This window comes from Eucalyptus grandis, chromosome 7, assembly GCF_016545825.1.
Source record: "Eucalyptus grandis isolate ANBG69807.140 chromosome 7, ASM1654582v1, whole genome shotgun sequence".
NCBI lineage: Eukaryota > Viridiplantae > Streptophyta > Magnoliopsida > Myrtales > Myrtaceae > Eucalyptus > Eucalyptus grandis.
Genome location: NC_052618.1, coordinates 1828260 through 1839366, shown reverse-complemented (window position 1 = coordinate 1839366; position 11107 = coordinate 1828260). Strand labels below are relative to the sequence as shown.

The following is an 11107-nucleotide window of genomic DNA, read 5'->3' as shown; positions in this document are numbered from 1 at the left end:
TACGCTTCCGATCACCTCCTCTCAGCTCTAGGTCCTCCACTCGACGACCCTGAAAATGTTGTCCCACAACGGGGTGAGATATCATCTCAGCGAGTCTAAGCTCTAAACCCCAATTAGGAGGGAAATACGCCAAGAAGCGTCATAAGCACGCAATCACACAATCAATGAGACTTACCTCGTCTCAGATCCACCCTGCAGGTCAGTACAATTTATCTCATAGACAACACGAGAGCATGAGCAACAAATAAGCTCCAATAACTGAAACGCCACACTCAATTAATCATGCGTTCTTAGTTTTGATCTCGGCATATAGCACGGCCTACTCTCAGTTCGGCGGTCTTCTGGCATTGCCAGGCTTCGTCTCACCCCATTGAGCACGGCAACGTCTCTTTATCAGACGGCTTTCCCGAAGGAGCATAGGGTCCAGAATCAACTGCGACCGGCTTCCCGTTGTCCAGGGGGTATCCCAAATAGGGATAACGTCCAGCTCAACAGCCCGGGACGATTTCTCATAACCATCACACGATCACTCAAATATGGGCCAGGGCACCGTGCATTGCACTCAAATGCTTCAATTAAAATGGTGAGCCCGGCCTTTTCTTCGTATTAGAAATTCACATGAAATTACTCGTGTGTGGGTACACGATCAACTTGATCCAGAAAAATTGATATTCATCCTTTTTGAAATCCCACTCTTTCATATAGTACTAAAAACCATTTTCGGTGTCAAAACCCGACACCTGGGATTTTCTGAATAAATATTGGAAATTCACAATTTTGGAATTAAATACCAAAAATTCAATCAGCACTCAATTTGCATAATTTAACACTCAATTGCAAAAATTAACCACACCATTGCAATCGGCACGAAATTCCGGTCATCGGCTATCCCGGCCTAATTTCCGGAAAAATAATTATTTATTTATTAATTTCGAAATTTAATTAATTAATTCAATTTAATTTCCAAAAGTACTAACCTAGGCCAAAATTATTAAATTAAATACCAATACGGACTCGGAAAATTCCCGAACCCTTCTAGATAAACAGTACAATTTATTTAGGCCTTAGCTAAACCATGCTAACCACCTAACATGCTCAATTAAATGATCACATTTCTAATTTAATCTAACTAACCACCTAATTCCTAATAAAATAAATCTAACACCCCTTAAACGTTATTAACCTACTAAGCAGAGTTTAGAGTATAAACTCACCGGTGTATCGCGAAACCGGTTCACCGCGACGACGACGCGACGGCAGCCGAAATCTTAATTTTCGGCGGCGTCGGCAAACTCTCGGACCGGGCCTAGGATCGGCCTAATAAATCTCAGCCCAAGCTAAGATTTATTCTTGATTTTGGGCTGGACCCAAATTGGGCTAGGCCTGCTGAAACAATTGCGAACTGGGCTGAGATGGACTGGAATTCTGTGTAGGCTGGACTGCTGCAAATTTGGGCCTGACTTCAAGTGAGCTGAACATTCATGGGCTGGCTAAAGCTGAATCCCACGGCTGGGCTTGACTGCACTCGGGCCGAAGGAAGAAACACGTGGGCTCCTCATTGGTCTGTTGACCGCAAGCGAGAGAGGCGGCCGGTCCACGAGCTAAAGAAGAGTGACCACGCGGACAGGAGTTGCTTCGGAGGATCTCACAAGTGTGGAAGTGGGACTTCTTCGGCTTCGCTGGAATCACGAACAAGAAGATGGAAGCTGCGAAGTCCACGAGTTGGCTGGGGACGTTCCAGCGTGGAGGTGGCGAAGGTGCTGGAGCAGCGAAGATGAAGACGTGAGGCACGCTGAAGCAACCGCTTCTTCACGTGGGCAGCTCACGCTTCGGTGGACGTTGCTGGTCTTCGTTTGCTGCAGACTGACCAAAGAAGTCCCAGCGTTGGAGATGAAGACACGAGGCAGAAAGTTTCGGTGGAGAAGCTGGTGGGGGCTTCTTCAGATGGTGGTAGCTCAGCAAAATTGAAGACGCGTGGGCCTAGGTCTTCGGTGGTGTTGAGCTGTAGCAACTGGAGACATGGGCGCTGAATTGAAGAAAGCTGAGTCGGTCTTCTTTGCTGGCGGTTGACCGGCCCTGGAGACGACACAGGATGCGGCAGCTAGCTCGAAGGGGATGAAGGAAGGAGCTTCGAATGAGAAAATCGAAAGAAAGCAGAGACAGAGGACTTCAGCTGAGCTGCATGCGGTGGGGAAATTGGGATAAGCTTCAAGGGAATGATGAAAGTGACGTGAAGCAGCTGGCCGAGATTGCCGAGGAAGCAACCGTGCGGAAGAGTCAACAATCCCTATCCCCTTAATTTATTACTTTGTCTCCTATTACTTTCCCCCATAATTTCCACCAATTAATCCAAAGTTTGAAGTCCAAATTTTCTGCCTTTTCTCCAACTCCGAATTTCACCAATTAAATTCAATTTCCTTGCTCAATCTCCCAAATTGATATCCGATTTCAATGAAGAAAAATCTCAAATGATTTTCCATAATTCCCCGACACTCATAGGCTCAATTTAGAAATCTTGATTTCCATCAATTTAGCCCATCTGAATTTCCACTGATTTTCCGCAACGTCCGTATCGATTTTTCCGCAAAAATCTCGGAATCTCTGAAAATTTCTCGGAGAGTGAGTCGACGCTCATAAAATAGCTTGTGACACCTCAGAACTTTCAATTTCTGAAATCGGGTTCACAGTTATTTTCAATCCGGCGCGCTTTTAGCGTGACCTAGTCTATCGGGTAGCTTTTAGGAATTTTTAGTGCAATTGACCCGTGATCGATTTATCTCGAGTCACAAAGTACATCTTCGACACATTAACGACTCTCGGTTGTCGTGAAAATCTCGAGGTTTCAATTACGGGCACCGGGTACCAAAACGATAGAAAATCAATTTAGTGCCGATCGATGAGAATTTTTCAATCAAGTGGAATCACCCACAATTTGATCACATATCTCGCCGAATCGACCTATCTTTGATTTCGATCGATCTCCGACGGTGCCGTAATGGCCCTTGCAGATCAACACGGTTGAGCAATCGATTCTTGGTCGAATTCTCAAGTCCAATTGCATTTAGATTCCCTACTTGTTTCCCGTATAGTCCAGGTTATCTCGTGAGTGATCAGCTCGAGAGAATAAGCACTATTAGCGTTTCGATGAAAGGCCCGATTTATTTAATCGAAAACAAATTATGAAAATTCAGGCTGTCACAACTTGAGTTCTTCGATAAATGAGAGTAACAAAACTAATTCCGTAGACAAATTTCTCGATAATACCAACCTATTATTTCTTCGTAATTTCTGTGAACTATAAACTAAGGTGTAAATTTGCAATAATCCGAAAATCGAGTTTTGTGCAGTTTAGGCTAGCAAGAGGGTTTAACATGGATGTCTCCTGTTCCAAATAGCTCGTGTAAATTACTTCTGTTGTTTTTTTTCCCTACTTTGACTATGGTCGGTTCGTAAGTTCGCAAGTTCACGCGATTACAATGATATTCGATATTCTCTTTCGATGCAATAATGAGAACAAAGAATAAATCGATTCCCTTGGACTCACTTTATTCATAGATAATTTGACAAATATACCGCATGTATACCTTTTATTTGGGATTTGGCAAAGCAAAGCAATATTTATGGCCATTTTTTATCCCAAAGAAGTCTAAAAGAGTAAAAAATATTTTTGTCCATAAAATGGAAAGGAATTTGTTCTCTTCAAGAAAATCAAACTACTTAAAACGGATGGACAATAATTACTTTAATTTAAGGCAAGTTTGTCGCAAACGATAAAAGAGGAATATAATTTAAAACATGGGATAAGGTTTATTTTATAAGGAGGAATAGGATTAAAACATTGGATAACGTTTATTACTTCAAGTAAAAGAGGAATATAATCTAAACATCGATAGATATAATGCTATTCAGGTAGCAACTCTATAAATTGGGACAGTGTGTCACGGTGTTACTTTTTTTCCCCCTATTTATCAAGTGGGCTATTTTTCTTTATAAAGTCCAAGGATGGGTGATGGAGGGAGATTTCTTGAGCTGCCACCAATATTTCTCCTCACTTAGTCCGCATTGTACCTTTTGTTTTATGGCTAATGATATAACATCCCGAATTTTGATGGTTTAACCTCTAATGTGGTAACGATACTGTAAGGAGTATGATATGCAATCACAAACCAATCCATAAGACTACTTCGCTTTTTCTTATGTTGAAGTAAATAGGAGGTGGATAGATTATAAAATAATAGTTGACAGATTTTGCCAAATTATTAAAGATCAAGTAATAATGCAAGAGTGACAAGATAATATCAGGTGCTGGCAGCACAAAACTTAAATGGAAAGACTATCCAACAAATTCAGCACATAACAGGCCATTTAACCTCCATATACACAATTGCCAACGATACCAGTGGATGGAAGCTTGCTTGTTTGCCCAACAATTCCTCAACATAACATCTAACCAACAATTGCAGCACTACACAAATTCTAAGGAAAGTCACCACACTACAATAAAGACCCTGTTTATTGAGAGTGCTCAAACTTGACATATATTTTAAGGATATCATCATCTACAAATTATGCTTTATGAATGCTAAGAGGGGGCATCTCGCAAGGTAGAGTGTTTGATCCAGGCAAGATGCTTGGAGTGTTGAGCCGATCGAAGTTGATGCTTCATAAGAGCTTAACCATTGGGGTTACTCTTCTCCAAGTTCCCAAATGCTTCACTGAAAGCCTTGTTCATAGCAAGGATGACCGCAGTTATATTAGAATCTTTCAACAGCTAGGTTTCAAATTTCTTCATAGTCCTAAACCGAGAGAATGGGTCGATTAAATTATCCTTCTGCAGGAACTGTACTTCCCGATATAGCTCAGGCAATCCTCACTTTGAATAGTAGTCACTATTTCCTATCGCCTCTTCTTCTAATAGAGGATCTAGTTCACCGACCACTAACATCTTCAACTGTATCACTGCCATGCCCCCAAGCAGGACCCTAGACCTTACGCTTCTCTCTTCGTTTTTAACCTAATCTTCACCTGATAAAATTTTACCCTTGGAAGTCCTCAAAATCCTCCTCAGTGTTTGGCGTTTGACAAAGCGTTGCATAGGCATATGGCAATGCCTGATTGAACAATAGAAGGAAAATAAGTAATTCATCGTTCAAGTATGCTAGACTTAGAAATAGCAAGGGCAGGGAATTTCACATGATGCAATCGGTATCAAATTAAACCGCTGGAAACTTCACCGAGTTCCTCTCCAACAGAGGCCCTTACCCCTTTTTGAGGCTTTCCCCTACATGCTTATTTTCTACCAGAAGGCATTTGCACAAGAGCTTTAGCCTCCCATGGGTCCCAAATTCATCCGCACCCTTTCCAACGGAAGTGCTGAAGCATTTGGACTTCATTTTATCGTAGCATCTGATCAAAGATCCCATGGGAAGACTTCAAGTGAGACGAGAGGCACCAAGAAACACGAATACTTCCCATTAGGGGTGATCAGGTCCAGGGTGGGTAGGGTCTAGACCTGAACCCTGTACCTGACCCTGTTATAATCGGTTCTTTTTTTTTTTTTTTACCATGTACCTGACCCTATTTGCATTGGACCCTGTTCCCAACCCACCCTATTTTTCCAGTTCGGGAACAAGGTTAACCCTGTTTATATTGGAACATGTTTTGCAAAAAAATTACAGTATGACACTCATATGTAAACACCCAGAGCAACTCACCTTCAGATGTGAACAGCTATTGGCAATTGCATATAATGATTCATTGGTGATGAATGTGCTGCCCATATTCGATGTTGCAAAGCAAGAGCTCTTGCAATCTGCAGAAATGGCTCAATCAAGAAGCTAAATTTACATACATATGAGGTGGACAACGCTACACAACACATCCACGAGGGAGCATGTGTTGAGACAAAAAATCAGGTGTATGGATCGTGATTGTTTTATAGAATGATGCTCAGTGACAAACTGTTGGGACACTTCGTCGATTTAAAGACTAGGTCTCTCAGGATATACCGACTACCATATGTCAGATGATGGGGAAACCACACAAGAAGTTCTAAGCCTCGTGCATCAAAAGGACTTGATGGTCAAACTTTTTTTCCAAAAAGTTAGGACTGGATTGTGAGAGAACTTCAGGCTCAGATATCCCATAGACAAGTGGCATGCGAATAAAACAAATAATCATCAATAGAGCAAGGTATTGACAATTTCAAGTTCTTGCACTGATTTTTATCAGATTGCACAATATGACTAATAAGCAACGCCGATACTATCACTGAGGAACACTAGCATCAGAACTTTGAATGAAGAAACGTCTATCAACACCCAGAAATCGCTCCAATCACGAACAAGACTAAAGCGTACACACATAACATCTGCAGAAGCGAACCATCACTTGAAAACGACAAACATACCAGCTTAACAACACCTTGGTCGATGACCCCTGTCATCCCCAACAGAGAGATGGATGTAAGCTTTGCCGCACATTTCGTCAATGAAATTCTATACAGCCCTTCATCAGTAATATGGTAGCCCCAACAAATCTTCAAACTGCAAACAATTCAATAAGCAAAAGTTCAAAAATCCATAGAGACACATCATAAGCTAATCATCAAATAATTCCTAAGTAACTAATCCTCCATGTACCAATCTCCAAATTCAAGAAGAATTCTAACAAATCCAACAACCCTCCATCAATCATGCTACACGGTAAACGAGGGGATAGAGACAGAGACAGAGGGAGTACATGTCAAGTTCACTGAGGGCATATGCGCGGCGAATGACGCGGTCGGTGGAATCATCGTCCATCTTCAGCCCCGCGAAACTGAGCCTCTCCCTCCGCCTCAACGACAGCTTCACCTCGCTCTTCCATTTCCTGCACACCTCGCTCGCCATGTGATGATATTTTGGTTTTTGATCACAACCCACGTCTCAGAATCATCAACACCACATGGAACCGCAGACAAAACAACTTCTTTCCTCGGAACTAGAAAGCAAGAATGGGAACTCCCTGTGGTCAAGAGCATGTACCGCGCCAAATCGGCGAAGGACGGGATCATGAAGAAGACATGCGCCAGCACGTCGACGTCCAGGCGGTCGATCTCTGCTTCCCCCTCCTCCACCTCCTCCTCCTCCTCCCTCATCCCCGTGGCGAGACGACGGAGACACTAGAGAGAGAAAGGGAGATGGAGATGGAGCTTCTTGGCAGAGAGAGAAAGCGTCGCCGCCGTCTTTCCTTATTTAAGGCGGAGGGGACGGAGGAGGAAGGGCTACTGTGGGTTGCTTGAAGATGTGACAAGGTGGGCTTGCGGACGCGAGATCTGCGGGTCAAGAGCGTCGGCGAGGCAACAGCAACAAGTGGAACGGTGAGATCGAACGGAGGCAGCGTCGGCGCTCGAGTGCGAGCTTGACGAGGGTCAGCGGCTTCGCGGGCAAAACTAATGGAGCAGAGCTTTAGATGACCAGCGGAACGGCGGCGGTGGTGCGAGCGCGAGGGGTGCAACGAAAGTGGCGGAGGCGGCGTCGGCTAAGCGATTTCGGGAGGGGAGTTCAGAGGAAGGCGGCGAGCAGCCAAGAACCGGGTTAACGAGGCGGTGTCGCAATTTTGGGGGTGATGGTGGGCGAGCGGAACCAAGATCGACGGATGCCGGACGGGTGGAGATCGCGAGCTACCGTCTGCGGTGTTGCGGGAGGAGAGGAAGTCGGTAAAGATAGAAAGTAGAAATTAGGGTTTTGGTCTTTTTGGGGGGCTTACAAACCGGTCCTCCAACCGGTTCCCAAACCGGTCCGGTCGATCCGGTTCCCGTGGGTAAACCTTCGGAACCGGTTCCCAGACCGGTTCAAACAAGGTCTCAAGTTTGGGAACCGGTTCCCGGACCGGTTTCAACCGGAACCTGTTCCCGGACCGATTTCAACCGGAACCGGTTCCCAACCATGTTTTCAGGGTGGGCCGGACCGGGAACCGGGTAAATCCGGTCCGGTTGCACACCTCTACTTCCCATGTACCCAACGTAAGACATTTCCTCCCATCATTTCCTATCCACCATTTTTGACTTTTGGTCTACACCCGTACAACGAAGTCTACAGCTTAGCTGACACTATTCTTATGATCTACCATCCTTGTTTGATATTTTGATAGTTTTGAAAACTTGAATGCCATTTCTTATTACGATTTTGTCACGTTCGATTTTTTTTTTTTTTTGTCGAATTGTTACATCTGATTTTATTTGTTTCTTTATTAACACTCTCTCTCATTTTGTCTATAAAGAGAATTTCCATAATCACAATCAAAACATGTCAAAAAAGAACAAGATATGTTGTATCTCCCACTACTAGAAGAAGTAGCACCGAATCAAATATTACAAGGGACGGAATTATCCTTAAAAACAGCACTTTCATATCTATGAAATTTGTTCTCATTTCTCATCTTATCTAACAAAGTTTCCAGCTATCTCATCTATTACCTGACATGGCTTCATTTTCACATTTCATTCAAACATTTCATACCTATCTCCCTATTACATTACTAATGATTGAGCCCCGAGGTTGGATGGACAAATTGAACAACACAGCCAAGTCCAAGTCAAATAGAAATCCTCCCAACTATCAATAAAAGGGCACTTGGGTTTGGACTTCTTCCACGTTTCTGACCTTTTTTCTTTTTGTCAATTCAATAGATTGAAAACTAGGCTAAAACTTCACCAACGCCCACCAAGATATGACCAAAAATAAATATATAAAGAATAGAATGCTAGAAGATAAAAGACCCTTTGGCATGAATCGAACCTCCCGTTTGACATATCTCGTTGGCTTACAAACGCTCCCGGGAAAGCAAATCTCGTTGGCTTCGAAGAAACACTGCGATCAAAGCAAAGACAGAAGGGCTCTTACCCGAGATTTCTCCAGATACAGAACGAGAGAAGCAGGAGGTGGTCTGCTATGTGCGCAACGGGGATGGCCGAGGTTGAGTGAGAGGAGTAGGGTTTGTGCTTGAAAAAGACGAAGAGGAGGGGTTTGACCGTTCAAGTTACAAGAGAAGGGTTTTGTAGGAGAAAACCAGCCGAGTTGCTCTCGTGTCTCTCACATGCGTATTTTCGAACCTTCATTTGGCGGTGTCGTTGTGAAGTGCATGCAGTTCTTATCAAGCCATTTTTTTTTTTAATCTTTTTTTTTTTTTTTTGCGCTTTGCATTTTCCATGGAAATAAATAAAAAATAAAAGGCCGGTCACTCATACGGGGGCACCGCCTATAAGTGGAATCGATAAGAGAGCTCACCAGCAGTTCAGAGATTGATGAGTCGAACGAGATTTGAGTATCTAGTGCGGTTGAACGAAACACGAAACAACAAAATGGTTTGTAGTCACCTCTCGCATGATTCCACGACCATGCCCAACTTGATACCTCAACAAATATGTGCCCGACCCATAATTTTTATCCAGGCCGGGTTTTGGTGACAAGGAGAGAGGGGTTTTCTTTTGCTTAAGAAATGATCATTGGGCAGGCCCACCCACCCCCCCTTTTTTTTTATCGAAGGCAGGCCCACCCTAAGTGGTAACAAAGCGTCCACCCTGGCCGGTGCAGGCCAAGACCACGGGAACCATTTCGGTGGGGAGGCCCGCCCAGAAGATGGACACGGTGGGGCAGGCCTGCCTAGTCCACCCGACAAAAAATAGTCTGAAATTTGGAAGACAAAAGGAAAACTGAAGAGAAAAAAACAAAACGGTACAAATAGATTGATTGCGCGTAAACATCTAATAATCGAAAACAAGTTACAGTAACCGGTGATGAGTGCATGGATACACAATCCCGCTCACTATGTAAATAGCAAATATCATATATCACTACATAAAGCAGTGAGAGCCATTAAATGCAGGTTTGGTGTGCCCAACTCTCTCATCATTATTAATTTCGGTTGTGGGCATAAGAACATCCAACGTTCTAGAAGGAGAGAGACAAGCAATGGGAAGAAGAATGCAGGAGAAGAAGAAAATTTCGATCATTTTTTGTCTTTTTGCCTGAGCTGTTATAATTTTGATCTTTTTTAGGTGATTAGTTTTGATATATACTGCACATTCATCTTGATAATGTACTTTAGTTAATTGCTAATTATAGCTAAAGTACCAAACCTAGCATAATTCTTCAATTATTAATTTATTTTGTCGATATAAATGATAGGAGATCTTTTTAAATATTAGCTTTCGCCAAACACAAAAGTTTATTTCTAATGGGCTTAGAAAATACTATTTTAGTAACCGCTCAACCTAATTTAAGTGAAAATGACCAAAGCAGGAAAGGACAGTTAATTTGCAGGACATATCTAAAGTAAGTCAGATAATTGTATTTGCAAGTCACGACCATCTCTGGAGTTCATAACCATCCCAGTCTGTTCTGACATCATGGACAAGCAAACCTATGTATACTAGAAAACAGTACACAAGATGTGAAAAGCATATGTTGGCAGATAATTGTATTTGCACATTCAGAATTCTGAGCATCGCAGAAATTACCACCGTACATGATAAAATTCCATTTATAGTGTCAACGATGCCATCAAGAGTGAATTTCTCGCATTCTTAAAAAGACGTTATATTCCATATATCTTACCATCAGTGACACAAATATGATAAGTTGGTAAAATCCAAGTGTTTGCATCACATATTTCATCCAACTACTGCAGAGAAGATGTGAAAAGCATATGTTGGCAGAGAAGAGAGCATAAATTTCTAATTGCAGTTCCAGAGAGTCCTTACAAACACCGTTCATGTTGAATTTTTCTTCACAAATGAAATGCGTATGCAAGAAACAGGAAACAAAACTATTTTACTGCCATTTTCTATGAAAATGGAAACATAATGACATATTAAAGGGCATTTCAATCTTTAGTTATGAAAGTGAAAACAATTTTCCTTGTCTTCACTTGAAAACTGTTTTCATAATGCGACAGGACCTAATCAGTTTTGACGTGTTTCCATTTTCGGTGGAAAATGAGAACTGGAAAGTTTTCACACACCAAACAGGGCCTATCCCTTCAGTCATTTGCATTTGAGCATCCTCTTGCAATGTATGCTATCCCTCTGTGTTAATAGAATGTTAATAACAGAAAATTAATTTTG

General features: G+C 42.5%; 1 pseudogene; it reads right to left on the bottom strand.

Annotated features, from left to right (window-relative positions):
* Positions 1 to 5036: 5036 nt before the first annotated feature.
* On the bottom strand, positions 5037 to 7355 carry LOC104454776 (annotated as a pseudogene).
* Between the last annotated feature and the right edge of the window lie 3752 nt (positions 7356 to 11107).